At 36.2% G+C, this 6,821-nt stretch overlaps 1 long non-coding RNA gene across 4 annotated transcripts; it reads left to right on the top strand.

The window, feature by feature from the left end:
• The first annotated feature begins 371 nt into the window (after positions 1-371).
• Positions 372-6,085, top strand: LOC308400892. Of its 4 annotated transcripts, XR_013972433.1 has the most exons (7): positions 817-854; positions 1,254-1,463; positions 1,568-1,628; positions 1,740-1,788; positions 3,357-3,512; positions 3,716-3,808; positions 4,751-6,085. It is a non-coding gene; the product is annotated as an uncharacterized lncRNA (long non-coding RNA). The 4 variants fall into 4 exon arrangements; XR_013972434.1 differs by lacking the exons at positions 817-854; positions 1,254-1,463 and adding an exon at positions 372-664 and having other exon boundaries at positions 4,751-6,083; XR_013972435.1 differs by lacking the exon at positions 1,254-1,463 and having other exon boundaries at positions 813-854; positions 4,751-6,083.
• Positions 6,086-6,821: the final 736 nt, after the last annotated feature.

The following is a 6,821-nucleotide window of genomic DNA, read 5'->3' as shown; positions in this document are numbered from 1 at the left end:
GAGTCCCAGTAAGCCTTTGTTTATTGTTAATCCAACTGCACATAACATGCTATAAATAACATGAAACCATACACACACACACACACACACACACACACACACTCACACACAGGGGGCGTACACAAACATATGCTCAAACTACACACTATTAACAGTTCCAAAGGGGTTTAGATTTCTCTCTAGCTTTGACCATGGGAGTGGGAAAGAAAAGCAAAGATCCCCCCCCCCCCCCCCAAAAAAAAGAAAGAAAGAAATGACAGGTATAATAAGCAGACAGCAGTGTGAGAAATAAACAAGGAACAGACACAGGAAGTGGTATAATGAGAATTAAGGAGGCTCTGCGTGACTACATACACTCAAAAAAGTCAACTAAGGCAGTTGTTTGATTAATTCAATAGACATTTGTCTATTTAACATGAACATATTGAGTTTAGGTTTTTAAATCATTATCAGTTGTTGGTTTAACATAAAATAACAAAAAGTTTAATGAACTAGATTTGCATTCTTCAGTTCAATTAAATGTAATTATTTTAAATCAACAACTCTAAAACCGATGCCTAGTGCGCATGCTCAAACTTCCCAAAAGTGAAGAGGCGGGAACGCGGAGAAGTTATATGTGTTCAGTGGACTGCCATTTCCCTCTGCGGAATCTTCCACAATACAGGTAAGTAATAAATAACTCAAAATATCTTAGTCAAACGAAGTTGTTTTGTCCATTAATTGTTTAACAATGTTTTTAATTCCAAATGTGTAAGTTGTCATTAGACAGCGGGAGTGGAGCAAATACAGTGAAAATCTGGTATTAGACGGTGCCAATCGGTACCGTCTAATACCTGATTTATAATCCGCTCTGGGTATATTTATACTATTATTAGCATTTCCACTTCATTGTTTTTCTTTTCTTTTTTTTTTTACCCGTTTTTGCAGTTAGTCTTATAGTGTTTTTAGCGGTTATTGATATGTTTAATTCAATATTTAACACGTTTGTAATTCACTTTCAAAGTAAATGAAGTTAGCTAAAGCTAGTATGGTTGTCTCATTGAACTTCTACCTAGCTCTGTTAGCATTCACTTTGGTTTTAAATGACGGTTATTGCAAGACATGGTCTTTGTTCACTTTTTTTATTATCATTTGCATTTTTTCTTTCTTTCTTTCTTTCTCTCTCCTTTTATTTTAAGCATTCGGCCTCTCACAGTAATGCAAGTTAAACTAGCATGCGCGATTTGCTAAATATTAGCTGTGTCCAAATTCAGGGGCTGCATCCTTCGAATTGACTTGATGCTAGTGCATGGGAAAAAGAGCATAAACACGAGGTCAGAGGAAAAGGCAATGGCGGATAGTTATGAAAATTGCCTGTGGGACCTTTACCGCAACTACCAGCATCTTTATTGCATAGTGTGAAACACTGCTATTACATTTGGCAACAGATTGGATATTTATCTGTGAATTTTATATTGCAAGAGGTATTTATATGTATTTGTATTTTTTTTATACATTTGCAACAAAGTAAAAAAAAATCCACTGTGGAATTTTTATAAAATAATTTTTTCTGTTTTCTTTACCATAGTAACACCACAAAGAAAGCTGACCCCTTTTTCTGATTGTTTGTGCCTCCTCTTTAATACATGGTAAGCCTTTTACCATCATATATTTTTTATGATAGTTTTATGATTTAATCAAAGTGAAAAAAAGGTGCCAATAAAACTATCCTTAAAACTGCTTTTCTTTTTTTCTTTCAGTGACTTGTATGTGGCAGTGCAAGCGTTGTTCCATCAGGGAGAGTAGTAGGTACAATTATTGAAACACTGTACAGGGCTCGCAAAATGGCTAGCCCGACGTCCCAGGGCTAGCGATTTTTCCAGTCGGGCTACCAAAATCTATCTCTGCCCTGCCCGTCGGGCTGTCATAAGAAGGAAAAATATATGTCAATGCTTCTGCATTCTTTCGGAAATGTAGCTGGGTAATTATGTCATTGGCATCGGTGAGCCACTGTCAATATGTGACATATTGAAATCGCGTTTGAATTTGCGCTTGTTTTTTGCTTTCACTTTGCAATCGCGCGACCTGTGTATAGAGAGCGACAGCACTGATCTGTGAGTGATGATAATTTGTGCACCAATTCCTCTGACATCGTCTTATCAATCGTTAGCTTACTATGCAAACATGACAAGTGAAATCTCCCGCAGCTTAAACATGTGAGAGGTTGATCGCGCAGACAATCGCTGAGTGTTATGTGAGTGCGTGTGTAAAAGCAGCAGGATATTAATTGTAGTTCTGCTTAGCCAAATAAGACAGGTCAGGGTGAAGAAGTGACAGCCAAAGAAAAGCTTACCACAAAACAGAAAAGTTATGACAAATCAGACTATAAGGCAAAAAGAAAGTGCAGCTTTATGGTTTCATGGACAAAAGAATTTCTGTGGCTGCAACATGATGAGCTAAATAACCAGGGCTGCACATAAGTGGTCCGCAGGTGCGCATTCGCTGTCAAAATAAAAAACGCGCACAAGATAAGAAGTTGCAACGCGTGTTTGCATACATAAGATTTTCTGGAGGAGGACATATTTGTTTAGAACTCTTAAATATGTCGAAGAAGCTCCTTTAAGCAATTACTTTGGTTTTCCTCCACCTCCAAAGAAATGTCAGAAGGAGTCCGAACCACAAAAGAAGCGCGAAAGTGATTGCAGGAGGTGAGCTGGCTTCAAACAAATGATGAACACACAGATGTGGTGCAGAATGTGCCGTGAAAATCCCACTCTAGCGGACAAAAACAGTGCCTTTTATATGGATGCAAACGTGCGTTGCAACTTCTTATCTGTTGCGCGTCTTTTATTTTGACAGCGAATGCGCACATGCGGACCACTTATGTGCACCCGTGTAAATAACATAATGTTCTGCCGGGTGTGTTGTTGGTTTTCCCTCGATTTCTGAGTCGACAAGCGCCTTTGTTACTGGGACCAGTCATTTTAAGAAAGGCCCCCATTAGAAATGGATTATTGCTCAGTCTGCAATATCTTTCCCAGAACAAACACCAATTGCAAATAATATACTAAAAATAAACCTGAAAAATCTGTTTAGAACAGCATACTGTGTTGCAAAGAGTGAACTACCACTGGTGCAATTTAGCAGTCTTTGCAAACTTCAAAAAGCAAATGGCCTAGATCTTGGTTCCACTTGCCTCTTACTTGTGACTTTAGTGGAAATTTCAAATTCAGTATCTGACACAGACTGATTCATGTCCTACACAGACAGCACTGATGTCTGCATGGTCTTCTAAAAGCAGCTTTAGTCAGCTTAGATGTGAAGTGAGTGAAATATACAGTTGCGTTTTTAATCAATGTATTTGTTCTCTATTGCAGATTGAGAAGGAGTTTCTGCGAATCACCACAAAGCCTCTGCTATCTACTTTCTTTGCCGAGCTTGACCAATACGCGCCACGCTTAATGGAAATCTTTCTGACCAAAGGAGGGACACGTGGAAAGAAAATAAGAGGTCTCATGCTTGCCATCTCCAAGGTTTGTATTAGGATTGAGTAGACTTTGTCATAGGCAGCAAAAATAACTTTTATTTGGAGATGAAGTTGTCAATTTTGTTTCGGCTTAACAATTGGTACATGCCAGGTTCTAACCTAAAGAATAATTATGCAAGTTAACTGATTACCCTAGCTTTAAGAAAAACAGACTGGTTTTGGCTCATATTATCTCCTCCTCCTCTCCAGCATGACAACATCCATACCAGACGAGCATGCATCTTGAAGTCTTTGTGCATCCACCTAAACGAAGACTATGAGAAGTTAATAAAGGAGTACTTGGTGAGCCATTGTGACAGCATGTTGTCTGTAACATTCTCATACAAATTGTGACGTTGCCTCAAATGCAAATCATTAAAATTAAAATTTTGAGATTAGCAACAAGACACCTGGTATTGGGGAAAGGATGTCTTGAATACCAAACAGTATTAAGCGTTGCAATAAAGAATTTCTGGAATTTGGTATTGGAAGGAAAGAAATTTATGCCTACTTAAACTTGATACACAAACATACAATGCATTTAACATGCATCAAGACTATATTGCTTTTGAATCTGTACTTGGATTAAAACAAGTCCTGTTGTTTTTTCATTGTTATGGTCATCAGTATTTGTAAATAGAAATGTCTATGAACTTTGAGCTGTTTAGTACTAACACTTCTATACCTGTTTTATTTTAGCAGCTGAGTTAGCCTTTTCTCGAGTCCTGTCCCCCTAAGTTACTCTTGCTACGTCCGACAAACAAATGGTTTCCTCTGCGCACCAATGGGTACCCGAATGTGCGAGCAGACATGCTTCATAATGTTCGGTACATTTACCTGGGAATGGGGCCATACACACTGTTTAATCCATTCACGTTGTTTTTGACTTTGTGAATGGAAAGAACACAACTCCTCCAGACACAATCTCTCGGCATATCGGTGGGCACACCGCTTCTCCATCTTGCTTGAGGTTAATGTTTGTCAGACACAGTAACGGTTGCTATAATGTGTAATTGGACAATGGCCCTTTCGGGGGAGGGGCCGGTGAGAGGTCAATTATGCCACCTCTTTTGACATGAGAGGTGTATTTTATAATTTATGTATTGGAGTAATTACTAACAACTACTTTAGTGGTGTAATTTTCTGTTTATTACTTTGACTACTTGGATTTTATGAACAGCATAGAAACAGTTGTTTAAACAATCTCTTAAATTTTACTTTGTTGTCTTATACTTTTTCATGTAGGATACGGACAGCGAGGCAAAAAGCTGCATGGAGCAAACTGTGATGGGGGTGTACGTCATCCAGAAGGAGGGTGCTGAACCTGAAGATGACCCAGAGGACGTTGGTGTCGTGATTGAGGGTGTGGAGGCTAACACTGATTTGGGTAACATTGCACAAGCATGTGCTCTGTTGTTTGGACTCATATACCGTTTGAACCTGAGCTACCCACCAGAACTTAAATGCACCTTTGAAGTCCTCCAGAAGATACTTTTAAATCTTGATGGACAAAAGCTGTCTTCAAAGGTACTATTTCTGAAAAACAAGCTTATGGGGTGAGAGCACTTGAAAATGACTGATAGGTCTTGAATGGTTCATTGGTGCAATGGTGATTTCCAATATATAATGTTAATATTTGAGTTGTTTATATTTTTTTTCTTTCATTTAAAACATTTTTTTTTAAGTTTTTGGATTCTCTCTGTTGGGCAATTCACCTTTTATACAGCACTGCAGATGATTTTTGTTTGTCCTTATATAGATGGCTCAAAATGGATCAGAAGTACTGACAGAAGTACTATGTTGTGTTTATGTATCAAGGTCCTGTAAAGTTTAAGACCACTGCCACCTGTTAAGTTCACTGTATTATTGTTTCCATTTTGCTTGCTAGCATGTTTTAAAACACAGCAAAACTATATTGCTAGCTGTGGAGGACTGCAACCAAAATTAAAAAAATAAATACAGAAATATAAAAATTGGTCAAACTAATAATTATTTCAATGAGATACACCAAACAAATATAGATTTTCATCACCTATGGAATTTTTTGTTGTTGTTGTATTGCCCCCAAAATATTTCTAATTATTTTATTTTATTTTTCCAAATTCACACAATTCGATTTTGTCACATGTTTTAACTTGCCAAGTGGGAGATGTATTTTTATCTTTTAGTTTAATTTTTTAAAATGCAGTCGATATATTGAGCAAATTTTGCATCTGTTTTTAGTTGTGGAAGCTTTGGTTCCAACATATTACCTATGTAAATAAGTATTCTAACATTTTACCTTTTGAAGTATATGCTTGCAGGTGTACAAAAATGGTAAGCTTTTATATTGTCCACTAAATCCAGTTAATAAAGATAATGTTATCATAATCTGATTGTGACTTTTTTTGTAAAGTAGTGGGTTTCTAAATGTGTAACAAATGTAAACAAATCTAATTGAAATAATTTGGTTGAAATGAGTGAGATCATTGCCTTGATTAACAAAGTAGTTGTTGAAACAACAAGATTTAATTCTGTTTTCCTAAACTTTTTAAATTGTGTAGAATGAATTAAAACAAATTTCACTCTACATACTTAAATAAATCACTTCAAATCAATGTAAGTATAGTATGTTGATCCAACGTAATCTGATTACATTAAACCACCAAATGCTAAATGTGTTGGTTTGACATGATCGAAAAGGGTTTATTGTACTTGGTTAAATTGTGTGCAAAAAGGGTGCCATGATTAAATTGTGTTCATCCAACAACAGATTTTTTTGAGTGTAGAATGATCAAATTAAGTTTCCACGGAGTTCATTAAAAAAAAAATATATATATCCATGTCCAGAATGATAATTATCAGGGCTGGATTTCCTTCTGGGTTATGCTTGGCACCATACCTAATTCAGGTTTGTTAACAATTGCAGATATATTTGTTTTCTTTTCTTTTTTTTAAAGCAGTAACATAACAGTCATAAAAGACAATTCCTTAATTTCATTTTTAGTGCATTCAATACATCCAAGAGTTTACATTTACACAAAAATGCATTCCAGGTTTAATTATGCATTAATTTTCTTATTTACAGTTTCTTAGATCCATTTTCTGCATGCATTACTGTATTAACCTTGAGAAAGAGAGTGTTTCAGAGCAACCTTACATTATAAACCGATGTTTCTTTAGTTTTGTATATTTGTCAGTTACATTTTATTTGGGTTTCTTTTCTAGCTATTTATTTGTGTTTTGCTATTTATTCTAAATGCTGCTAGCAGGGAGTTGCTTCTAATTTTGTTGAACATCTGAAGTTTAATGACAATACAAAGATTCTGATTGTGAT

The sequence above is a fragment of the Rhamphochromis sp. 'chilingali' genome, assembly GCF_963969265.1.
Source record: "Rhamphochromis sp. 'chilingali' genome assembly, chromosome: 8".
Taxonomy (NCBI): Eukaryota; Metazoa; Chordata; class Actinopteri; order Cichliformes; family Cichlidae; genus Rhamphochromis; species Rhamphochromis sp. 'chilingali'.
This window is presented reverse-complemented; position numbering and strand designations above follow the sequence as displayed.